The 27,086-nt window shown below is 35.5% G+C and overlaps 1 protein-coding gene across 7 annotated transcripts in view; it reads left to right on the top strand.

Annotated features, from left to right (window-relative positions):
* Positions 1-2,872: 2,872 nt before the first annotated feature.
* The window catches only part of TRPC4 (transient receptor potential cation channel subfamily C member 4), a 230,528-nt gene continuing 206,314 nt past the window's right edge, over positions 2,873-27,086 (top strand). For all 7 annotated transcript variants that reach the window (XM_025364312.1, XM_025364314.1, XM_025364311.1 and 4 more), the window contains exon 1: positions 2,873-3,703. The gene's annotated coding sequence lies outside the window, so the exon portion shown is untranslated. The remainder of the gene's footprint in view (positions 3,704-27,086) is intronic.

Below are 27,086 nucleotides of genomic sequence, written 5' to 3'. Positions count from 1 at the left end.
TGAATAAAATTCTGATAACTTAGAAAATGTTAAATTTTTCAAAAAAGAGGCAGGTAAAAGTTGTGTGTATAGCACCGTCATAGAGGTTAGATTGGAGCCTCATTACATTGATGACAAAAAGTGGATTCTAAAACCTGGGGCAGGAGCCAGATCCAAAAGTTAAGCTGAGGTAGAGCCCTTCAGTGACTTTGGGTGAGCCCTTGTGCAGGAGGAGGTAAAGTCTTGGTCACAAAGGTGGAAGACAGGTTACATGGGCATCAAAGACAATGCTAACCTATTTCTTAATTTATCTTAGCATCAGAAAGGCCATTATCATATACTTCACGATGGCATCATACACAGATGCATTACTGGCACATAAAAATGCTGATGGTGACACATATGCATGAATAAATTCTCCAAATACTTGTCTCTGTGACTTTGCCTCTATGTCTGAGGTACAACAGCTTTGAAACAAAGTGCTTCATACATGTTACACTATCAATTCCTAAACAGAACAATAATCTTTAGAAGTAAATTGAAAATTGTATTCCTAAAACAATTGTGATCCCAATTCTACAATATACTTTAGCTATAAATAGACATTACACAAAACTGTTTTACTGCTATCATTCCTTGGGTCATTTGTCTCTTGCTAATTTGGAAACAAGAGTGCTTTCTTGTTTTGTTTAACAAGGTACTAAAAATAAATTCTAGATAGCATATAACATTTTATTGTAAATTTCTTTGACTTCAATGAATTGCATTTTATGTGCAGTGCAGGTTTGTGGAATGCTGCCAAACTCATATGTTTAAATTGTTAAAAATAAACTCTTTGGATTGCTAATGACTGTAGTATATGCAATTCACCAGATTGTTTAAACAGATTTCAAATAATTTTCCTGTAATTGCTAATCATTTTGTAGGAGTCAGGAAACCAGTAATCAATAATCACATGAAACTGTTGAAAAGGAGTCTCAGTGATCAATACAAATTCTTCTTTCTGTGGGAATACAGCCTGCTCAGATGGCTGACATATATAATGTTCTCCTTGGTGTTCTTTTCTGTTATGTATTTATTGCAGTTTCATAGGCACCTTTTTATGGGAAAAAATAAATTAGAAAAAAAAATGGTAAAATATCTCTTTGCTGACATCATGACAGAGATAACATTTGCTATAAAGAACAAATCCTTAGAGGGGTAGGAGCATTTAACTTGGTACAGATGCTAAGGATGCAAAGTAAAGTTCATCACTTCTAAACAATGGACAAGTTTGTCACTGATCAGCTTTTCTCTTGCATGTATTTTAATATGCATTATAAAGACCTATACTTATCACAGTATGTGGAATTCTATCTACCAGGGGTTTATCTCAAAGATATAAACTCAAACACAGTATGTAGAATTTTGTTTTTTAGGCTGAGAAGAAACATTGTCAATAAATGTCACAAAAATACTTACAGTTACATTAAATAAAATATATTTCCATATATATGTTTATCATCTCCTCTCCCTTGTTAGAAAGTGGACTTGAATTTATTATAATGTTATTACCTTATCTAGTGAGAGATACATTTTGCATATTTTTAAAAGCCATCATCTAATGTTAAGCAAAATGAAGAACTGTTTAAACATGTCAATGTATTCTTCTTGAAGTAAAGAGTAAAAAGAGATTCAGGGAAGGCAAAAAACCTTTTTGTCGTTCTCTCTTTTGTTTACTGCGGACGCATTGTAGAAACCAGGCTTATCTCAATGTACCTTAGTATTTTGGGAAGGACTAGAGGTAGTGCTCTCAGAAATTTAGAATAGGGGTCTAGCTGAGCTGGGAATAAACCCATAGAGGAGCAGTTAGGCAGGGAGAAAGATAAATTAACAAATAAGAAAAGTGACTTAAAAAAAAAAAAAAAAGCAGCATGCACAGTTACCCCAGAGTGATCTCTGGTAATATCCTCTTTACTCATGTGAAAACTACTTACAAAAACCTCAACTCATGTGAACTCTGAAGTGGGTAGGGGAAGATAAAAAAGGAAATTCTTTAATTTTGTGCTTTAGAGTCTGACTATGGATGCCAGTTTGTTGGTTTATATTCCTTGGGAATATTCCATGGGAAGAAACTGGTCCTCCTTACAGTCGGCACATCACAGCTTCCCAGGTGTAACAACGTGGTTGGGACAGGAGAAAACGATGGCTCCTAAGCTTTTGCGTAAATTGGAAGCTGAATCAGGCATCTGCTGGAATACAATCAGAGACCAGCAGGTAATCTCAGGGCTTTCAGAAAACAACGGAAATCCGGTAGAAACAGAGTCTCCAGGAGGGTAGTTGCCACCTAGGATTCCTCAGGGGCTCCACTCTCTATCTTACACATGAACTCTGTCTTTCTCTGGGTCATTGGGTCATTGGCTACCAATGAAGCCTTTCTGAGTGACAAGCTGGGAATCACCGTGTTGCAGTTACAGCAAGTGTTACTGCCAACTTTGCCAATAGCGTGTATGTGTGGTTTCTGTGTGTGTATTCCTCTCCGTACTTTAATCTTATTTTCATATGTGAACACTAAAGAGAGTGCACAAGAGATAACCTTTATCTTGAAATCTCACTCTCAGTAAGCTGGTACCAGTAACACACACACACACACTCGCACACACGCACACTATCTGCGGCCGCAGAACCTTGCACCCTTAGGCTGGCTCGCGTCTTAGGGTTTTGGTATATTTGGTGGAAACTTGCTGATTTCCTGTGTCTTTTGGAAACACCAAACTGGGTGGGGGGTGGCTGGAACGCTGTGGCTCATCATTTATTCATTGCGACTGTTTCGATTGTTGACACTAGTGGCAAGCCTCATCCTCCAGCTCTTGCAAGGGAAGTCTGACACCTTGAGGACAGGAGAGGGGGTGCCAGGCGCCCAGAGAAGCGGGAGTGGGAGAAGCTTTGAGAGTTGCAGGGGGCTACTTTCTTGCAGTCGGGCGGCGGGTCGCATGGGTGCTTGTTGACCGGGCTAGGAGCAGGGCATTCAAAAGCTAGGTGTCAGAGCGCACTGAAGTCCAACACGCCTGCAGAGACTGCCCTAAGACTGGAGGTGTGTCTGGCTTGCATCCAGGGCCACAGGGCAGATTCTCGCCACCGACCTGGCTGGATGACGGCTGGCTGGTAGTGAGCTCCCCTGCCCACTGGCTGACCTCAAGCAGTTGGCCCCGGTGGGTGGAGGTTATTCGAGGGGGACGAGTTGGGGACGGAGCATCAGCTCCTGCCAGCGCGCGGGTCTCCTCCACCTCCAAGCAGTGTGGTGCGTGGGACGCGCATCTTCCCGGACTATCCCTTTCCAGCGCGGTCTGTGCGGACCCCGAGCCGGGCAGCCGCCAGGGACGGAAGGCGGGGTGCCTTTCTCTGGGCTCATCCGCTATCAGCCGTGGGAACTCTTAACTTTATTCGGAGGGATCGGTGAGGGCGGGGGTGGGAGAGGTTCTCCTCCCCTGGCGCTTACCTCCCCCTCCCGGGCCTCCCCTCCCCCGCCTCCCATGGCTTCGCTTTCAGAGCATCCTCACTCCGCCCAGTTCGGTGCCAGCTGCGTGGGCTCCAGCTTCGTTCCTTTTCCTTGGAATGCTCCAAAACTCAGCAGCGACTAAGGGAATTCCATCGGAATTTGCCGGGCGTGCTCTCACCCCGCACGGCACCCGCGCCGTCCGTCCCCGGATCCCATCACTTCAGCCCGAAGATTGCAACTTTGCAGGTAAAGAGGATGTCGCCTCGGAGCTCCGTTCGACCGGAGCTACACCTCGCCTTCTTTCTGGGATCTCGGTTAAGTTTCCTAAGCTGCCTGGGAAGCCGGCTCTCTTCTGGGAGGCGGACATCCCTGGGGGGTTACGAGTTCAAAAGGTTCTGGCTGTATGGTTTCTCTTCAAGGCTTAGGAAAAAAAATCTGTGAAGCTTTTGGTGCTTGACTCGGGCTGAGCAGGAGTTTGGGGGTGCTTCTCAGTCTTCCACTGCACTCGGCTTTAAAGCAGGGGAGAGGGCGAGGAGTGAACCCCTGGTGTGACTTATATGGTAAACAAAGGCGCTGTAGCCACGCTGTGGTGCTGGGGAATGTGGCCGCTATTAGCCTTTTATGCATTTGGGGAAAATGGAGATCTCGGGGGCACCTGGGTGCATATAAGTGAGGCCTTAGCTCTCCGGCACTTAAAGTGGGGGCACGAAGGAAGTAGAGTGATCAATATTCTACCGATCGATTACATTCTGCGTCATTTTCATTCTCTGTCAAGAAACAGAAACACTTTTATCCGTGTTGCCCGACCCAGGCTAGTGATTCCTAGTTCGCCTGGCAACCGAGATTCCAATGAAGCCAATGAAGCCCATGACCCGGTTTGCTACTTGGTGAAATCACTGGGATTCACTGCACAAGTTGTTGTTCCAGCTGTGAACTCAGCTGCCTTTTGTGACTAGAGACAAGAGTATACTGGAAAGGCATCGAGGGTTTAGGAGAGCTGAGGAAAGGGTTCTCTTATCTTGTCTGCCTGCATTCACTATGGTGTATCCACTATGGTGTATCCCTGTTCACATGGCTTCTTAGGGAGGTCCTTCCCAGTGAAATTCCATAGCTATAAAATGCAGCAAGTTGCTTAAGGAGTAAGCACCAAGCCAAAGGAGTAGGAGGAGACAGAAGGAAGCTTTAGTTGTTTAATTTAAAAAAAAAAAAAAAAAGACAGACTTGTAAAACTTTTTCAGTTTTAATAAAATACTGCCTCTCAGGGCTCATATAATTTCTGCCTTTCCTTTCATAGTACATAATCACAACACCAAGAATATTACCAATTCTTTAACAAAAAGGTTTACTGGAGGGTATTTTTGGTTTTGGGGTTTTTTTTGGTAAAACTCTAAATTAGACATTGAGAGTAAGAGTGGGCGGAGATGTTAAAATGTTGAAATCTTCATCATTGTGTTGGGTTTGCTATTTAAAATTACATTTATAACGCCTACTTTTATTCACCTGGACACTATTGTCCATAAAATATCCTCCTTAAATGTTTAAGGGAAAAAAAAAGCAATAAGATCAATTTCAATTTACTTGCTTACTGGTCATTCTGAAAGATATATGAGTTGGACTAGATTTTCATTACTTATAATCTTTAAAATCTTGTAATTGTTATATAATTTATTTTTCTGTTGCATTTATTTCCAAAAGGTCAAGATAAAAATGCATAAATAAGGCCATGACAGAGTTAAAGTTCTATATGAATTTTATAGCTATTTTAGTTATTCAACCAGTAAGAGGCCAAATAACTTTTCATATAAAATAACCTTAATCAATTCATACTTTGTATTAAGAAGTAACAGAAGCAATCATTTTATTCTTTCTCATTAGAGGAAATTTTAATGTCTTATTCTATACACACATTTCAAACTAACTTTCTAACTTACGCTCCATGGAGAACTACAGCCATCTATAGGACTAAAAAGTTACCTGTTTCAACATCCTCATCTAGGAAACCAAATAAATAAATACTAAAAAATAACAACTTATGTTTATAAACTATTACATCATTTTAATTGGTAAGGAATCTGGAAATTAGATTGGCCATTTTTCAATATTTGGATGGCTGTGTCTATCAATACTTTTGTGAACTAGATGTTATTAAAAACTTCACTGTAATAACTAAGCTTAGAAAAATTGCTGTTTCCTAACTGTAGATGAAAGATAGAAATGATGACAATCATTATTTTTAATTTTTCTTTTATGATTTCAAGGTAATAAACATATCTGATCATCTAGTCAAATGCTATCAGCGTACCCTGTGAAAAACATAATTACGTTTGTATTGAAATATAATAACCCCCTTTAAGATGCACTGATTTTAACCCCACTGAATTAAAAATACTTTTAAATGTATATTTTTTGAAATAGTCTGTTATATTTTTATACCTGTATGTTTAATTGCCAGGATTATTTATGGCAGTTCAGATAATCAGCATTATATTTAGCAGCTGAAAACTGAAATAATTTCTCTTTTCTGATCTATGCATGTATTGGAAGAAAAATAAAAATATGCACACATTGGTTCAATAGTAAAGATTGTAACTATCAGTGCTTAAAGTTAATATAGATATATAAGTAAAGATAGATTTATGAGAACTACTAAGCAGTAGCTAGAACTATAAAATTAGGAACTGACTATTTTATGAAAATATGATGGTTGTATTTTTGAAAATAATGTCAGGTAAAGGGAAAATACAATAAACTATTAAATTTTCATTTTTCCAAAACCATCATTGCCATATAGTTTATGAAATCAAATTCTAATGTGCACTTTGACTTTAGAAATTGGATTGTCTGGACTTATTTGAAACCAGTGTTATTGACCTCTTTAATGCCTATGGAAACCCCACCATGATTATTTGGTTCTCATTAAAAATGAGTTTGAGAGGAGACAGCTCAAAATAAAAACTTTGCCTTTTCACCTAATTATACCCTATACTCCCCCCCCAAAAAAATATTACAACTGGTTCGATTCAACCCAAATTTAATTGGGAATTTGTTTCTATCTAGTTATAATGAATAGTTGATTTAGAACTATCTTACTCCTCATGTTTTCTATTTCTAACCCTTCCAGAGGCATTGACACCTCAATATTTTAAGAGATTTGAGAATATTTTGATCGGGAATATAATATGACTGTATCTTTTTAATCAGCACAAATATAGACCTAATTTTTGAGAACATTAGTATTACCGAAATAACTTTATGATGCAAAAAATACATTTAGGGAAAGACACTGTTTATTTGGGAAACTGAAAATTAAAGGCAAGCGCATTGAAAATGTATTCATTCAAAACCATGTAGTTTCATGAACTATTTAGCAAATTAAGTGATGTATCTAAATGTTTAAAAAATCTAAATGACCCTCCTGAAAGTTGTTTAACTTTAATAGGATAAGAAAGAAATAGTTTCAGAACTTCATCTACTATTGTAACTAAACTGTATGTAATATCCTATTAATATTAATGTATGTTTTGTCTGTCTTTTTAGAAATACAGCAGTGTCATAATGACTTCTTGAGAGACACTAGATGACACATGGACACAGTGTTACATATAAAATTAGAGATGTTAATTAAAACATTAATTTAAAACTATGCCTTGATAGATTTATCTAGCACATTGCATTCTTTTTGAGAAATGACAGTGAAATGAAACGAATCAGATACTCATTAATTATATTCTGTCTGTAGTTTGCTGTTAGATTTTGAAATATGTCGAAAAAGTCACCATGAGTAATTATGTCAAACAAATACTATCAAGAGTTGAAATTTACCTGAAACAGGACCTATTGTGAAAAAAGAAAAGAGAGAAAATGGGCCAAGATTTATGAGAATTTAATGTACACTTGGCGCTACGCAAGAAACTTTGAAAAAGAAAGCTATTTTTCATTGTTATCTTAACATCTACCTTGAAACTGAAGTATTATCACATTTTAACAATCCGAGAAAGATGAAATTTATGAAAATCACAAAACTGCTTTGTGGGAAGGCAGGATTTGAAGTATATCAAATCCCTTCACTATCAGGTGACAGTACATCTACCTGAGAGTAAAGTCTACACTCTTTTTACTTAATTCCTGTGGTTTCTAAGATACAATCAATAATCTTTTAATAAGTTTCATAAATTCATTTTTTTCAGTTATTTATTTCTTGAATTTTAAAAATATAGCATCGGAACATAAACAACTGTCCCCATAATGGGGATGGAATTTGAAACAGTAGTCTGTTAAAATTCTATCAGTTTTGAAGCAGAGCAAGAGGTAAGCTACTCGTCTTAAGCAGGATGATCTCAAAATGACTTCCTTTCTTATTCTTAAATATACATCTAGTACATGTAAAAAGAAAAAAAAGTTTGTTTTTATGAACAAAGTTCAAGATTATATTTTTTTAGAACTATTCATGAGCTTATAATTTATAAACAAAAAGTTATCATTCCAAACTTTTGAACATTTGTAAGCTGGTAATAAAATGTCTTTATTAAAAAAAGGTCATGCTAAGACATGTTAGGTTTATACTACATCTTATCAATGTTATGTAAAATTTCTAGACAAGTGTATTTGTTTTAGTTTTATCTGAAATTTTAATTTTCTAATTATTGTAGTGTCCCTTGGTATTTGAGAGGAGCTCTCATTCATGCATCCCAAAAGACGTCGATTAGCTGGTGCCAAATCTTAACAAATTTGTCGTGATACTTACTAAGCATATATATGCATTTGCGCTGACAGGATTGTGTCCAAAACCTATTGACATTGAGGTTGAAGGAATAGTTTCTTTACAAAATGTAATACCATTACAAAAATTATCACTTAAATATTATCCATTCAGTAGATATTTGTTGAATATTACTAAATGAATAATTGAATCAATAGATGAATGGCACATGCATACGCTTTTCATTTATGTTACATTTTCTGGCAAAGTTCCCTCTGTCTAGAATAACTTCTACCTTTTTGTTTCTGTAAAAAATGTTCTTCAGACACTAAAGCCTGGTTAGTGCCTAGTTAAATCCAGTATGACCGTCTCCTTTAAAGTTTCCTTCATTTCTCCAGATGTCCCAGGTATAAATATAAGCAAACAGCTTGTATATTCTGTCTTGCAGGTTGGTAGAGGTCTGTCTCCTCTACCAACAGTAAACTTTTTTAAGGAAACCAGAGGATTTTCAAAACTGTGTGAGTTTGTAACTGAATTAGAGTGCCATAACTACTATGCTTCATAATTGACATAATTAATGTATTTTATACTTTCATAATACTGTACTTGGCTAAATTTTTAGCATATATTTATATAATGATGCCAGTCGTGATAATGTTGCACTTATACAATATAATGAGTACCATATTATTTCTTATGTTACAAAAATAATTTACTCACCATTATTCAATAAACTTAACTTTCGGTCAACTACTCACTCTATAACGCTCATTTTTATAGGATTTATATAACCAGTTATTAATGTGTTTCAGTTTAAGTGGTACCATGCCAGAATTCTTAAAGAAGGGCTTTTGTTCCATTACACTATGAGAGGAGTAGTTAGAGTTGAAAGAGGACAGATACAAGTATTTCTCAGGAATGCTTACTGAACTAAAGAAAGCCAGAGACTTCTTCGGAGTGAGGATATTTGGAAAGTAAGTTGAGAATGCATTTCAAAGACTTGACAGTACATGATGTCCCATTGTGTGTGGCATGAGGGATTTTTAAAAATTTTTTTCATTCTACTTCATTGACAATAGAGTTTTTACAAATCAAGATTATGAAAAGTGTTCAGATACTCTGCTATATTTTTAATGCATTTCGTCTCTAAATGATAGTGGAGAAATAACACAATTTGCATACCAGGATCATAGTTCATAATACATTGTAATTTTTATTTTCACAGAAGTAGTATAATAGCACTGACTACGTGCTTTTTGAATAGATGAGTGAAATAAATGAATGCATAAATGATTGAATTGGTCTGTTGTCAGTTGCTATGCTCAACCTCTTTAATTTAATACACTGTTCATTCAAGTAGCTGATCATACACCAATATGAACCCCCAAAAATACAATGCAGGGATGACACAACAGACATAGTGTACATGAAGTGAATAACAGAGAATCTATCATGATTTATGTACAATCATCTTCGCCATTTATGACAGCATGAGTATCTTTTTATGTAAAGATCCCTTTCATTCTAAGGTAGAGTGAAGCTGCATGCCCTGAATCACATTGAGGTCTCACTTTAAATGAATATTCCTTTGTGGTACTTGCAGTTTGACAAGCAGAGTTGGGTCTTCTTTAATTTTATCTAGAGCCCAATATGTACAGGAATATAATTTATATGTGTATACAACATACATATATATGCTTCTGAGTGTGAAACACAAATTATTATTGAATAGTATAGAGTAACCCATAAAGGACCACAGGATTTGTTTGTGAATATATCAGTGTCCCTATAAAATGGTTAGATTTGCAATGAATGACTTGGAAGCAATCTTATTTATAAGTATGTTTCTAAGTAGGCCTCCTAAATCTTTCTATATGATCATACAGTCATACATCAAATATGTCCTGAGAAAGGCATCATTAGGCAATTTCATCATTGCACGAACATCACGGAGTGTACTTACACAAACCTAGATGGCAGAGCTTACTACATACCTAGGCTATATGGAATAGCCTATTTCTCCTAGGCTACAAACCTGTGTAGCATGCTACTATAGTGAATACTGTGGGCAATTGTAAATATACAATGGTAGATATTTGTGTATTTAAACATAGAAAAAGTACAGTAGAAATACAGTGTTATAATCTTATGGGCCCACCATCATATACACAGTTCTTTGTTCACCAAAATGTTGTTATGTGCTGCATGACTGTGCATTTCTCTGTCTACACACATGCACACATACACACACACAAGCACATACTTTACTGAGGCCTTAACAGTCACTCTGCTAGATGCTGAGGATACAGAGATGAATAAGACATATTTTCCTTTTTCTTTAATATTTTAAGAAAAGTTTGTTTATAAGCCTCTTGTCATACTCCAGCATTCTATATTATCTAAAACATATTTGGCAACCTTATTTTCTCTTGATCCTTTCCCATGACAACTGTGAACTCACTAAATAAATAACATAAATTATATTACAATGAGTAGAGTCTATACTTGACATTTAAAAGATAAAACAGAACAAAACAAAAACTTTGGGCCATGGTGGAATAAATCTAAATACATCCTTTTTGCCACTAATTATTGTTTTCTATAAGAGTAGGACTTAAGTTTTTTGACTGTAAATCCGTTGTTAAATTTAAATAGCATTATTGACACTATTAAAAACAGTGTTTTCCTTTTATACATAGATATTACCAAATTACTGTTCACAGGCTATGTATTTTAAGAGGTAAGTTGTTTTCCAAAGTCTGGTTGGATTTTTGGTGTTACCCTAGGACATGTTGCCCTATCCCACATGGAACCAATGAAGCAAACCTTTTGTAGTGAGGGATATAATGACCTGGATTCTCACCACCCTACCCCTTTCTCTTGAGACAGTAGAGACCTTGGCTTAAGAGATTCTATAAGGTCAGATCAATTTTAGAGAAATCTAGGAGTTCTCAGGGCCCATTGTTAGTGTTTTCTCATGGGCTCCTCTGTCTACTGCTAAGTCTATTGAAAACCTAGAAATAGATTACCTTTCTCATGGCCTTTAATCTTGAAAACAAAAAAGGGACTGGACTAGATACAATCAACTTTTTTACAAAAACCATTATTGGAACCTGCATTCCTAGGACTACCAACAGTGCCAGAATTTTTTCCTTTCTGAGGGTTATCATGCAAAATAATTAGAGTGCCTACGTCTAAGCATCTGAGAGCCTCTAAAATAAAGGAGAAAGAACATTTAAAGATATGTCCCTCTGCATGTGCTGTATAAAAAGGGATGTTGGCATCAGGGAAAGTGTTATTTGCTTATCTGGTTCATTTTAACCTCACAGCTTAACATTTTGGTTTGTAATGTGCAAGCTACTTGGAGCTGAACTGCACATTTTCATTTAGCACTCCAGCACGTTCTTGGAACAAAGTGAACCAGCAAATGATTTTGCCCTTTTGTGAATAAAAGAAGCTTTAATAAATAACATTTCATTATAGTAGTGTTTATGATAAATATTTTTCCATCAAATAAAAATGTCAACAATTTTAACCTGAAGAATAAGAACTGCTTTGCATTCTATTGTATTTAGCAATGAACCACTAAAACCAGAACTTAAAGCAGAACTTGCTTAAGCATATTTTTTACCAGTTACTGCACTGCTGTAATTGAAATATGGTACATAATTAAATAGTGAAAATTACCTTTTTAAAGATTAATAATTAATGGCAATAATTATTGCCAACATCAAATACAGAAGATCTGTTTTTAAATTGTAACATTTTAGCCTCTGATTTTTTAAAAATGTAAATATCTACAAAGTAAATATACAACCCAGTTGAGAAAAAGTAAACAAACTGAGCACTTGGAATGATCAATTTTTGAATAACCTAGTATAGCTGAAGCATATAACCTAATTCATTTCAGTGTATCTAAATGAAGTTTTTTTAAAAGATAATCTACTTTCTTATAATGCTTCTGGTTTTGAGAGTCAAAATGAGATCTTTTCATCTTTGATATATAAAAGGATTATTGTCAAATATTTAATGTGATCAATGAGACTCTCTAACTACTCATAAAATACACTGGAATTCAACTGATTTTAGAAGGGTTTCAGGGTCTGCCTGAAATTTATCTGGATTATTTTAAATATAATGAAATAGATACGTAAGTAAACCGAAGACAGCGACTGCTCAAAGGGTTTCACATACCCTTTGTTTCTTCAATACTATACGCTGCTAGCACTCCATCAGTCCTACAAATGGGAATTTTCAATTGTCTAATTGGACCTGGGACTAAGGCTACTCCCTCATGGGTTGGAGGCTTATGACAGAGGAACTGCCGTATATGAATTCACATTCCCTGCTGCCTCAACCATAGCAGGGTGCTTCCATATGTAGGTGGTGCATATGGTGAACATGCATATTTATGAACATTTATAAAATTGTGGTAAGATCATGTTTTCATGGTGAAACGAAATTACAACCTTGATTAAATTATGCCTTCTGATGAAATCCCATTACTGTTTTCTTTCTTCTCCATAGGTTGGACATAGACATTTCTTCCTAGTCTATTTAAGAAAATTTTATATGAAGAAAGGCTTACACAAAAATATTTAAAGAAAGGAGATTTCAGGTTATTACATTGTTCCTTTGTGTACAGGAAAAGGCACATTGAATTTAGTCTATTGTGCTTCAGAAAAATGATCTATTATTCTCTCTAGGGCATTTTGAAGTTAATATCATTACATGGTTGGTGGTGGGGTTGAATGTTTTACACTAAAATGAGTGTCCAATATGATCCTAAGGAAAAATATTGAAAATATTCACCATACAAATATTTTCAAATGTCCTGTCTAAAATAGCAAAATACTTGATATATTACTGATGTTGTTAATCATAGTTAATAGTTCATTTTATAAACAGTTTAACATTTTAATTTTAATTCATGCAATAAATACTTTCAGTTCATTTTTCTAAACTCTTAGCAGCATGGTATTTTGAAAGTGTTTGCTAGTTGCCAGAAATATAAGTGTAAGACAAAACAATGCAAAATATTTATCCCTATGTTTGATGAGCTATTTTTGTCTTTACTTCTTACCCTAAAGTAAGTTAAAATAAATTGGAGGATGGTATGTTTATCTTTTAAAATATATAATTTCTATGTACCAACACATGTGCATGGGGGCAGGGGTGGGGAGCCTGAGCTGGATAGATGATTTTTTATTTTTCCAGAAATAATGATTAGTATGTTTCATTTTCTATTTTAGTTTTTTTTATAATTACGGAGATTATATGTTTTTAGATGACATCTATTCCTTCTAGTACCAACATGTATCTTGACAGATTAAGAGTTCTCTTTAGAGTACGTTTCAGTGTATGTTGCCAATGAATTTTTTATTTCTGTGGGATTGAAATATTTTTGTTTTAACCTCACTTTTAAAGTTTCTTTCATTAGCTAGAGTATTCTAGGTTGAAAATTCATTTTATTTCAGTACTTTCAAAATGCTGTTAAATTGACTTTCAACTTCCACCATTTCTGTTGAGAAGTCAGCTGTGAGTCTGATGATGCTCTTTCAGGTTAATGTGTGTTTTCTTTTTCTTGTTTTTATGCTTTCTCTTACTTTTTTATTATCAGCAGTCATCCAATTATGTGTCTAGATGGTGTCCTTTTATTTCTACTGTTTGACATTTGGACCATTTTTAAAGCATGGCTTCCTGTCTTTCATTACTTTTAGAAAAATTTTAGTCACTATCTCTTTAGATATAGCTTTGACCTTCATTTTTCCCTTCTTAAGACCTCCAAATAAAGATGTATATAGCTTTTTACACTATGTCGTGTTCTAGTAAACTTTACTTTTTCTTTTAATGCTTTTTCCATTTATTTTTGTCCTCTGGATTGTAATCTGTATATTTTATTTACAGCCCTCTCTTCCCATTTATGAATCGTCTTTTTTTCACCATGTCCTATCTGTAGTTAAACTGATTTATTTATGCATTTTGCATATTTTTTTATTTTTACTTTTTTGGGTACATAGTAGGTGTATGTATTTATGGGGTACATGAGATATTTTGATGCCAGAATGCAGTCAGCAATAATCACACCATGGAAAATGGGGTATCTGTTCACTTGACCATTTATCTTTTATGTTACAAACCATTCATTTATGCCCTTTTAGTTATTTTTAAATGTAAAATTAAATTAGTTTGACTTTAGTCACCCTGTTGTGATATCAAACACTACATATTATTTATTCTTTCAAACTATTTTTTGTGCTCATTGTCCACACTCCCTCTCAACCACCACTACCCACAGCAGCCTCTGGTAACCATCCTTCTACTCTTTATCTCCATGTGTTCAATTGTTTTGATTTTTATATCCCACAAATAAGTGAGACGATGTAATACTTGTCTTTCTGTGCTGTCTTTCCGTGCATTCACTTAACATAACGACCTCCAGTTCCATCCATGTTGTTGCAAATAACAACATGCTTTTTTATAGCTGAATAGTACTTCATTGTTTATATGTACCTCATTTTCTTTATCCATTCATCTGTTGACAGACGCTTAGGTTGCTTACAAATTTTGACTATAGTGAAAAGCACTAAAACAAACATAGGAGTGTAGATATTTCTTCGATATACTGAGATACCCTGCAGTGGGATTGCTGGAATTGCTGGATCATACAGCAGCTCCATTTATACGTTTTTGAGTAATCTCCAAACTGTTGTTCATTGTGGTCATACTAATGTACATTCCCACCAACAATGTATGATGGTTCCCTTTTCTCCATATCCTCTCTAGCATTTGTTATTATCTGTCTTTTGAATAGAAGCCATTTTAACTGGGTGAGGTGATATCTCATTGTAGTTTTGATTTACATTTCTCTGATGGTCAATAATGTTTGGCACCTTTTCATATGCCTGTTTTCCATTTGTATGTCTTCTTCTGAGAAATATCTATTCAAATCTTTTGCCCATTTTTTATTAGATTATTAGATTTTTACCTATAGAGTTGTTTGAACTTCTTATATATCCCAGTTATTGAACCCTTGTCAGATGGGTAGTTTGAAGATACTTTCTCCCATTCTGTGGGTCGCCTCTTTACTTTGTTGATTGTTTCCTTTGCTGTGCAGAAGCTTTTTAACTTGATGTGATCCCATATGTCCATTTCTGCTTTGGTTGTCTGTGCTTGTGGGGTATTACTCAAAACATTTTTTCCCAGATCAATAATCTGAAGAGTTTCTCCAATGTTTTCTTGAAGTGGTTTTATAGTTTGAGGTCTCAGATTTAAATTTTTAAGCCACTTTGATTTGATTTTTGTATATGATGAGAGATAAAGATCTAGTTTCATTACTCTGCATATGAATATGCAGTTTCCCAGTATCATTATTGAAAAGACTGTCCTTTCTCCAGTGTGTGTTTTTGGTACCTTTGTTGGAAATTAGTTCACTGGGGGTGTGTAGATTTGTTACTGGGATGTCTATTCTATTCCATTTGTTTAAGTGTCTGCTTTTATGCCACTATCATGTTGTTTTGGTTACTATAGCATTATAGTATAATTCAAAGTCAGTAACGTGATTCCTCCAGTTCTGTTCTTTTTGCTTAGGATAGCTTTGGCAATTCTGGGTCTTTGTGGTTGCATATACATTTTAGAATATTTTTTCAGTTTCTGTGAAGAATGTCGTTGGTATTTTGAAAGAGATTGCATTGAATCTGTAGATTTCTTTGAGTAGTATGAACATTTTAACAGCATTGATTCTTCCAATCCATGAAAATGAAATATCTGTCCATTTTTGGTGTCCTTTGTAATTTCTTTCATCAGTGTTTTATAGTCTTAAATGTAGAGATCTTTCACGTCCTTGATTATTTCATAGGTATTTATTTTTATGTGTGGCTACTGTAAATGGGATTACTTTTTTATTTCTTTGTCCGATTGTTCAGTGTTGGCATATAGAAATACTACTGATTTTTGTACATTAATTTTGTATCCTGCAAGTTTATTGAATTTGTGTATCAATCCTAATAGTTTTAGGGTGGAATCTTTAGGTACTATGTTGAATAACAGCTATGAAAGTGGGCATCCTTGTCATGTTCCAGATCTTAGTAGAAATACTTTCAATTCTTCCCCATTTCTATGATACTAGATGTCTGTTTGTCAAATATTGCTTTTATTATGTGGAGGCATATTGCTTCTATATGCAGTTTTTTGAGAGTTTTTATCATGAAGTATGTTGAATTTTATCAAATACTTTTTCAGAATCAATTGAAGTGATTATAGGTTTTTTACCCTTTAGTATGGTTTAACCCTTTAGTTGATATGATGTATCACACTGATTGATTTGTGTATGTCGAACCATCCTTGCATTGCAGGGATAAATCCAGTATGGTCATGATGAATTACCTTTCTAATGTATCATTTAATTCAGTTTGCTCATATTTTGTTGGGGATTTTTTCTCAATATTCATCAGATATATTGGCCTGCAGTTTTCTTTTTTTAAATGTTTCTTTGTCTGGTCTTGGTATCAGGGTAATACTAGCCTTGTAGAATGAGTTTGGAGGTATTCCCTCCTCAGTTTTTTGGAATAGTCTGAGGAGTATGGGTATTAGTTCTTCTTTAAATGTTTGGTAGAATTCAACAGCGAAGTCATCAAATCCTGGACTTTTTTTTTTTTTTACTGCAAGACTTTATTATTACAGCTTTGATCTCATTACTTATTATTGATATGTTCAGTTTTTGGATTTGTTCATGGTTCAATTTTGGTAGGTTGCATGTGTCCAGAAATTTGTCCATTTCTTCTAGATTTTACAATTTATTGGCATGTAGTTGTTCATAACAGCCACTGATGACCCTTGAGATTTCTGCAATATCAACTGTAATGTCTTCTCTTCCATTTCTAAATGTATTTATTTGGATCTTCTCTGTTAGTCAGGCCAGAGGTTTGTCAGTTTTGTATATCTTTCCAAAAAACAAACTTCTTGTTTCATTGATCTTTTGTATTTTTTTTCTTAATTTAAATTTCATTTATATTCTCTGACCTTTATTATTCATTTTTTTCTGCTAATTTTGGGTTTAGTTTGCTATTTCTTTTCTAGTTCTATAAGAAGCATCCTTAAGTCATTTATCTGAAGTTTTTATTCTTTTTGATATAGGCACTTGGAGCTATAAACTTTCCTCTTAGTACTGCTTTTGCTGTATCCCGTATGTTTTGGTATATTGTGTTTCCATTGTAATTTGTCTCAAGATATCTTTCAATTTCCTTCTTAATTTCTTTATTGATGCACTGGTCATTCAGGAGCATATTATTTAATTTCCATGTGTTTGAATAGTTTCCAAAATTCCTCCTGTTATTGATTTGTAGTTTTATTCCATTGTGATGAAAGAAGATGCTTGATATTACTTCAATTTTTTGAATGTTTAAAGACTTGTTTTGTGACTTAACTTATGGCCTGTTCCTGAGAATGATCCATGGGCTGAAGCAAGGAATGTGTATTCTGCAGATTTTGGATAAAGTGCTCTATAAATATCTATTAAGCCTATTTGTCCTATAGGTTAAGTCCAGTGTTTCTTTGTTGATATTCTGTCTGGGAGGACTGTCTGGTGCTAAAAGTCGGGTGTTGAAGTCTCCAGCTTGATTGTATTGAGGTCTATCTCTCCTTTAGCTCTAATAACATATGCTTTTTCTATCTGGGTACTCTAGAATTAGGTGCATATATTATATCCTGTTGCTAGATTGACTCCTTTAATATTATATAATGACCTTGTTTATCTCTTCTTACAGTTTTTGTCTTGAAATCTATTTTGTTAGATATACATATAACTACTCCTGCTTGCTTTTTTAAAATTTCCATTGGCATGTAATATCTTTTTCCATCCCTTATTTTCAGTCTATGTGTATCTTTTTAAGAGGGTGTTTCTTACAGGCAATAGATCATGGGGTTTTATTTTTTTATCCATTTAGCCATTCTGTGTCTTTTGATCGGAAAACTTATTCCATTTACATTCAAGGTTGTTATTGATAAATAGACGCTTAACTCTACAGCCATGTGACCCTGAATGCACCCCAATCTCATCTGATTTGGAAGCTAAACAGGGTCAGGCTTGGTTAATACTTGGGTGGGAGACTTACACCTACAATTTTGTTATTTGTTTTCTAATTGTTTTATGGTCTTCTCTTCCTTTTTTACTGTCTTCTTTCCATGAAGGTAGTTTTCTGTGGTGTTATGATTTAAGTTTTTGGTTTGTATTTTCAGGGTATCTGTTGTGTGATTTTCAATTTGAAGTTATTGTGAGGCTTGCAAATATTATCTTATAATCTAGTATTTTAAATTGATGACAACTTAATAATGATTGCATAAACAAACACACAAAAGGAAAATTAATAAAAACTCTACACTTAGCTTTATTCCTCTGCTTTTTAACTTTCTGTTATTTCCCTTTATGTCATATTATACTGTCTATGTCTTGTAAATTTGTCATAGTTATTATTTTTGAGTGTTTCATTATTTAGTGTTTCTACTTAGAAAGACTTTTACATATCACAATTGCAGTGTTATTGTATTCTGCGTTTTACTGTGTGCTTACTATTACCAGTTATTTTTTTACCTTTAGATGGTTTTTTTTCTTACTCATTAACATGCTTTTCTTTTAGAATGAAGAACTTTCTTTAACATTTCTTGTAGGACACGTCTGGTGTTGATGAAATCCCTCAACTTTTGTTTGTCTGGGAAAGTGTTTCCTTATCCTTCATATTTGAAGGATAGTCTTGCTGGATATACTATTCTATGATAATTTTATTTTTCATTCAGCACTGTAAATATGTCATGCCACTCTCTCTTTGTCTATAAGGTTTTCACTGAAAAGTCTGCTGCCAGATGTACTGGGACTCACATGTATGTTATTTGTTTCTTTTCTCTTGCTGCTTTTAGGATAATTGCTTCATCCTTGACCTTTGGGAATTCGATATTAAATGTTTTGAGGTAGTTGTCTTTGGTTTAAATCTGCTTGGTGTTCTATAACCTTCTTTTATTTGAATGTTGATATTTTTCTCTAGGGTTGGGAAATTCTTGGATATTATCCCTTTGAATATACTTTCTATCTGTATCTCTTTCTCTGCCTCTCTTTAAGACCAATATCTATTAGATATACCCTTTTGAGGCTATTTTTTACATCTTATAGGCATACTTCATTTTTTATTATTTTTCTTTTGTCTCTTCTGACTGTGTATTTTCAAATAGCCTGTCTTTAACCTCACCAATTTTTCTGCTTGATTAATTCTGCTATTAAGTTACTCTGATTCATTCTTCAACATGTGAATTACATTTTGCAACTCTAGAATTTCTGCTTGATTCTTTTCAATTATTTCAATCTCTTTGTTAAATTTATATGATTGGATTCTGAATTCCTTCCCTATGCTATCTGGAATTTCTTTGAGTTTCCTCAAAACAGCTATTTTGAGTTCTCTGTATGAAAGGTCTCATGTCTCTGTGTCTCCAAGATTGGTTCCCAGTGACTTACTTATTTCATTTGTTGAAGTCATATATTTTCCTGGATATTCCTGATGCTTATAGGTGTTCTTTGCTGTCTGGCCATTGAACAGTTAGGTGTTTATTGTAGTCTTCACAGTCCAGACTTGTTTTTGCCTATCCTTCTTGAGAAGGCTTTCCAGCTATTCACAGGGACTTGGGCCACAAGCCCAATATCACTGAGATTTTTGCAGACTTGTAGAGGACCTGCCTTGGTGGTCTTTAATGAGATCTGGAATGATTCTCTGGATTACCAGGAAGAGACTGTTATTCTTTTCTTTACTTTCTGCTGAACAAAGAGTCTTTCTCTTTCTGGACTGACCCAGCTGGAACTGAGGGTATGGTTATGCAGGCACTTCTGTGGCCAGCAGCACTGGACTGTGTTGGATCAGACCTGAAGCCAGCACAGCACTGGGTCTTGCCCAAGGCCTGCTGTAACTGCCACCTGGCTACCACCTATGTTCATTCAAAGTTCTAGGCCTCCACAATCAGCAGGCCAGGTTTGTGTTCTTTTCTCCAGGGCAGTGAGATTCCCTAGGCTCTCAGTGACTCCAGAGATGGTTTCTGAAAGTCAGGGATTAGAGTCAAAGGTCTTAGAAATTTGTCTGACGTTCCATTCTACTGCAGCTAAGGTGAAAGTCAGACCACATATAAAGTCCTTCCCACTCTTCCTTTCCCTTTTCACAGGCAGAGGAGCTTCATCTGGTGGGCATCACCACCACTGGTCCATGGTGGAGTTCTGCAGGCCACTGATAATGTTCACTTAATGCCCAAGAGCTCTTCAGACAGCTTGTGGTAAATGCTGCACAGCCTGGGACTCACCCTTCAAGGTAGCGGGTTCCCTTCTGGCCCAGGACAGGCCGAGAAATGCTAGGAGCCCAGGCCTGGACTCAGGGAACCCAAGTGCCTGCTCATTGTTCTGCCCCACTGTGTTCAAGCTGGTACCTAAAGAGCAAGAAAAATTCCCCTTACTTTTCCCTCTGCTTTTCTCAAATGGAAGTCTTTTATAATAGCCACCATTGCTGGGAATCTTCTGGGTCACATCTGAAGCCAGCATGTCTCAGGGCCCAAGGCCCATCGTGTACTCCCCGGGGATTGTTGCTGGTTATTCAGTGCCCAAGAGCTCTTTAGACAGCAGGTGATGAATCTTGCCAGAACTGGGTTGTTTCATAAAAGCAATGGATTTCCTTTTGGCCCAGAGTGTGTCTAGAAATGTTATCCGGAGCTAGGGCCTTGAATGCTTCTGCCCAGTACCGTCTCCTACTGTGACTGCGTGGGTATCCACGATACAAGACAGAGTCCTTTTTACTCTTTACTCTCACCCCCTAAGAAGAAGGAAGGGGAACACTTTTGTTCCTGTAAGTTGCACTGCCTTGGGTTGGGGGAGGATGGCGTAAGCTCTCCTTTAACTGCCTCAGCTGGTGTCTCCCCAGGTCACATGTCACCTTAGTGCTCTGGTTCTGAGTCCAGCCTGGCACTAGGAATTGTAGTCCTTGCATTCTGAACTGCCTTTCACATTTACCTAGGACCCCAGAGCACTTTGGCCCATGATGGCAAGGCTTGCCCAGAAACTTGAGTTCTGACCACTGGGATAGGCAATTCCCATCTGGCTAGGTCTAGTCCAAATGCTCCCTCTGTGCACAGGCACTTGTTGAGTCCAGCAAGGCTTACTGTCTACTATTACGGGGCAGCACTGAGTTCAAAGTAATGTCCGCCCATCACTGTGCTGTCCCTCCTCCAAATGCGCAGACTTTCCTCACTGTATGGCCACTGACATAGGATAGGGGAGGGGTGGTATCAGCAATTAACACTGTCTCTCAGATCCTCCTCAATGCCTCTTTCAATGATATAACATTAAAACTAGGTACTGTGATTGCTCACCTGATTTTTGTGTCTTGTGATAGTACTTTTTTGTGTGCAGATAGTTGTTAAAATTTGGTGTTAGGAATATGAATGGTATCGGCTTCTATTCCATCACCTTACTCCATCCTCTTAAACTAATTTATTGAATTAATAATTTCACTTATTGAAATTTCCACTTCTAGTGTTTCCATTTGATTTATTTTCTTATATTTTAGATCTCATAAAATTTTTACAATTTCTCATCTAATTTCTGAATATTCTTGAATATCATATTTAGTTGAAAGTCTAAGGCTGATAACTCCAATAACAGGTTCTGTGCTGGTCTGTTTATTGAGAATTTTTAAATTAAAATGTATCATACTTTTTTTTTTAAAGTGAAAAATGTATATCAAGAATAGTAGAAGTTTTGTTACCCTCCTTTAGAGAGGATACATCCTATCTGCTGGAAGGCAAATAGGGTAAGAGTAAATCATCTAATCCAATCACAGGCTGGAATGACTGGAGACTAATTTTAAGATTTTACAAGACTCTACGTACTCCTTGTGTGACCCTGTTCCTATGTTGTAGGACCCGTGGGGCCTGTGGGCCTTGACTCTTTAATAAGGCCTTTTCTTCCTGCAGAGTCCAGAATAATAAATTTTATCTTCTCACTTGTGTGTGTGAGATTGCTGAATACTCTGCCCTAATTTTCAGCAGCTTGCTGATAAGCGTTTTACTTCTTTCTCTGCAAACAATAAGATTTTAACAAATGCCTTGGTGTGGCACATACTTTTATCTGTATCCCTTTTCACCAGGACATGAGAAATACGTATTCTGGTTGCCTTGACAAATGCCTTGAGAGCAAATATGGCTTGTACAAGGTCAATTCATTTCTGTGTGGTTTCCCCCTATCTGGGATATTGGTTCTACAAGTCCTAGCTAGCTCTGCAACTCTTCGTTAGGAAAAGTCAATTTATTTTCATATTTGTTTATATTTACTCAGCTTGTCTAATTGTTTTCAGAAAGAGTGGTAATTCACTATACAATCATAGTGAAAAGCATAAGGTCTTCTTTTATATCTTAATTTTTATGTTGAAACATTTAGTCAAAATGTGTAAAAGAAAAAATTATATTCATATGGCACAGTAGAGATATATAATTGTACCCATAGAGAGATGAATATAGCAAAAACAAAAATGTTTTAGAATCTTTAGCCAGTGATTTTTTATTGTCACAGAAGTAATATTATTCTTGCCAAATTACCATCTTCCACATCAGGAATTAAACAACCATTGAAGGCTATTTTGTATAAAATAACAAATTGTAGATAAAACTATTAATCTGGCACAAATTACTTGTAACTGAGTTCCAACTAAGAGCTCTTTCTTATTTAATAGCAAACACACTATTAACTGAACAAGAAGTAGAGGCAGTAGCAGTTTGACCCCTTCTTCATTGAGGTGACATTTTTCAGGCCTATGGTTTTCTGAGTAATCCCCATTCCTATTATTTGATGTCCATTATAAAAGGATTGGAAGGTACTACAGCTCACTACTGCATGTGTTACAGTTTTCACTGTTTTTGCTAAAATTGCCTATAAATCTTGATAGAATATATTTTATTAAAGATGCTCTGCAGATGTGGGAAACACTATATTAGACCCAGATCACATGATTTTAAGGTATCATTCAAAACTGCCTGTGGGACATTGCTTCTGATTTAACCATCAGTATTGTTACAGCTCATGGTTAATATATTGGGTAGTTTTCATATAATCCAAATTAGACCTTATTTACTCTGTGAGATGTGGATTGTCTTCTGTGTTTGTTTCTAACGTGCACTGTAATTGTAATCTGTGCCAGAGGATGCAGGACTGAATGAGAGAAATGCCATCTTCCCAACACAGGCTTCCAACACAGCATGGTCTCAGCTCCAGCCTGATGAAGTAAAAATTAGGTTGTCAGTGCTGAACATTCTGAGACTGAAGAATCCATATTTTTGTTTTTGTTTTTTTTTTTTTCCCACAATCCCTTCCAGTGTAAGATCTGTTTTAGGCACAATGAGACCCCGTTGGATGGTCTGAGTGAAAATTCATTTAGGTTTGTTCAGACGTTAGCGTGGATTTAGATGAAATTCTAGACTCAGTGGCTGGTTGGTCATGTCCAAGAACGGAGGTTTCCATTTGTATTTTGGGCTGACATTCTTAACCTGTCCCTCAGTCCAAAATCTGATGCCATGGTTGTGACTTTGTTCCTCCACACTACATCTACCACCACGGGAAGGAGTTTATTGCATGGTCAAAGACAAGCTTCAGGAGAACCCACCTCACAACCAGGCATCCTTTCCATTGGAATATCTTAAACACAAGCACCCAGATTCATCCAAGTTGTTGTTTGTATCAATAACTTATTCTTGTTTATTGCTCAGTAGTATTTCATGGTATAGACGAATCACGGTTTCCATGTCAGTTGGGACAATGACATGGATAGCTAGAAGGCATAGTAATCCAGAATCACATTTCACCTCTAAGCTTCCTTTCTATGAAGGGCCTGAGTCTCCATGGATGCATACTCAACCTCCTTCCCAGGAAGCTCATAGATTTCTTCTAACTGTGGGAATCTAGGTCCTGGCAATGGGCTGTGGTGGGATCTCAGCAAGTGTCCTGTCACATCTGGAGAAAAAGATAATCAGACCTGCTTAAGAGTTGTAGGGTGCCATCTGCAGGACCTTAGGCATGTTATGTATACCCAAGATAGTTTTTGAAGAAAGAGCAGATGTTGAGAATCTCTTAAACTCAGCCTCAAAAGATCACCTCGTCTCTACTCCATAGATCTATAAAAGCACGTTAGTTTTTAATTAATTCTTTCAAATGTCAGTGCTTTCTTTATTCCCCACATACCTTTTATATTTGACAGAAAGGCATTATGCCACTTTTCTTTCATGAGTACTGATGACCAAGACTGCCTTTTCATAGATTTCCCTGGTCTGCTTGAAGTTGTTCTTGGATAATAATTTCAGTAACCTTTTGATCATTTCCTAACTAGGCTTGTCTTTCTCCAGATGATGGGATGAGGGTGTGTGTGTGTGTGTGTGTGATATTTGAGAGACCTACTTTGCTCTGATTCTGGTCTTCTCAGTGGAAACTTCAAGGACTGCTCACTTCTGTCTGCATCTTGATTTGCCCTCTGTCCATGTGCTCTTACAGGTGTCAAGAATGATTATGAATGAATATATAAGTCAGGAATCTGAATTCCTTCCCCTCCAGTTTTCCTTCACTGTCTGCTATCTCTTTTTGTCATAATGTTCTATGGATGGTGTTGTGATAGCAGTTTGTATACAATGGTTTTTACGTTAAAGTTTTTTGATGGACAAAAAGATATACTGTACATTTTTGCTATTAATAATATTTTTGGTTGACAAATCATAATTTTATGCATTTAAGGTAATCAGTATGATGTCTTGATATATGTATACAATGTATAATGTCTAGGTCAAACTAATTAATATATTAATCATCTTATTTATCTATCTTCTTTATGGTGAAACATTTAAAATGTCCTCTATTACAGATGCTCCTCAGCTTTTGATGGGGTTATGTCCATCTAACTCATCAAGTTATCTAAGTCAAAAATATTATAAGGCTAAAAGGCAATAAACTCATGTAAAGTTGAAAAATCATAACTTGAACCATTGCAAGTTGGAGACCATCTGTCTTTGAAATGTACCATACATTACTATTAAGTATAGTCGCTCTTATGTGCAATAGATCCCAAAACCTTACCTCCTATCTATCTGAAACTTTGTACTGTTTGGTCATCAGCTCCCCATTTCTTTCAGCTTCCATGCTCATCCTCTGGTAACCATCATTCTACTCTGTTTCTGTGAGTTCCACTTTATGAGTCCACCATATATATTTGTGGACTTCATAAGGTCCACTTTATCCACCTATAAGTGAGATCATGCAGTATTTGTCTTTCTTTGCTTGGCTTATTTCACTTAGCATAATGTTCTCCATGCTGTTGCAATCTCCACTTCCCCTTTTAAAATATTTCTTTTATTTTCATTAATCATTGAGACAGAATTATACGTATTCATGGGGTGCATTGTGTTTTGATACATCTATACATTGTATATTGATCAAATTAGGGAAATTGGGATATTCATCAACTTAGGACTGCCTTTCCTCCATTCCATAGGTTTGGCATGTTGTGTTTCCATTTTAATTTGTCTCAAGGTATTTTTAAATTTCCTTTTCCTTTTTGATTTACACTATGACATGTTGGTTATTTAGGAGCATGTTGTCCAATTTCCACATGCTTGTGTATTTTCCTAGATTTTTTCCTATTATTCATTTCTAATTTTATATCACTGTGCTCTGAAAAACCACTTGCTATGATTTCAGTTCTCTTAAATTTGTTAAGATTTGTTTTGTGACATAATATGTCATCTATCCTGGAGAATGTTCCATATGCACTTGAGAAGAACATGAATCCTATTGCTGTTGAGTAGAATAGTCTAGATATTTCTGTCAGGTACATGTGATCTAAAGTATAATTCAAGTCCATGTTCCCTTATTGATTTTCTGTCTAGATGCTCTATTTTTAAAAATGGAATATTGAGGTTCCCTATTATTATAGTATTGTAGTCTACCTCTTTCTTTAGATAATTTAATAATTGCTTTATATATTTATGTTCTCAGATGTTGGGTGCATATATATATACAATTGTTATCTCTTCTTGGTGAATTAATACTTTTATTATTACATAATAACCTTTTTTGTCTTTTTAAAATAACATTTGACTTAAAGTCTATTTTGTCTAACTATTCTTATTCTCTTGGTTTCCATTTGTGTGAAATACTTTTTTCCAATCATTTCACTTTTAATCTACGTGCACCGGTACTAGTAAAGTGAGTCTCTTATTAGAAAATATGGTTGGATCTTGTTTTTTAATCCATTCAGCCAATCTATGTCTTTTTATTGAAGAATTTAATCCATTTACACTTAAGGTAATTACTGGTATGTAAGAACTTGTTGCTGGCATTTTTAAATTTTTCTTTTGATTATTTTATATGTTCATTTTCTTCTTCTTCTCTTTCTGTCTTTATTTATGGTTTGATGGTTTTCTGTGGCGGTATGCTTTGAACAATTTCTTTGTATATTTTGTGCAACTACTGTGGGTTTTTGCTAAGTGATTACCAGAAAATATCCTGTAACAGACTACTTTAATTGGTAACAAGTTGCTTTTCATTCCATACAAAGACTGTACACTTTCACACCCCCACACATACTTTTTATTAATTTAATGTCAAAATTTACATTCATTTTTGTAATTTGTGTTTCTTAGCAATTTATTGTTGCTGAAATTATTTTTAATAGTTTTGTCTTTTAATTCTCCTAGTAGAGATAAAGTTGCTTTACACATCACTCTTACAATATTAGAGAATTCTGAGTATGACCACATACTACTTATACCATTGAGATTTTTTTAAATTTTAAAATGTTATTTTAATTATTCATTAGTAGCCTTTCAACTCACCTTAAATAACTACTTTTAGCAATTCCTATAAAGCACGCCTAG

The sequence above is a fragment of the Theropithecus gelada genome, chromosome 17 (assembly GCF_003255815.1).
Source record: "Theropithecus gelada isolate Dixy chromosome 17, Tgel_1.0, whole genome shotgun sequence".
NCBI lineage: Eukaryota > Metazoa > Chordata > Mammalia > Primates > Cercopithecidae > Theropithecus > Theropithecus gelada.
The sequence above is the reverse complement of the archived record's forward strand: the minus strand, read 5'-3'. Positions and strand labels throughout refer to the sequence as shown.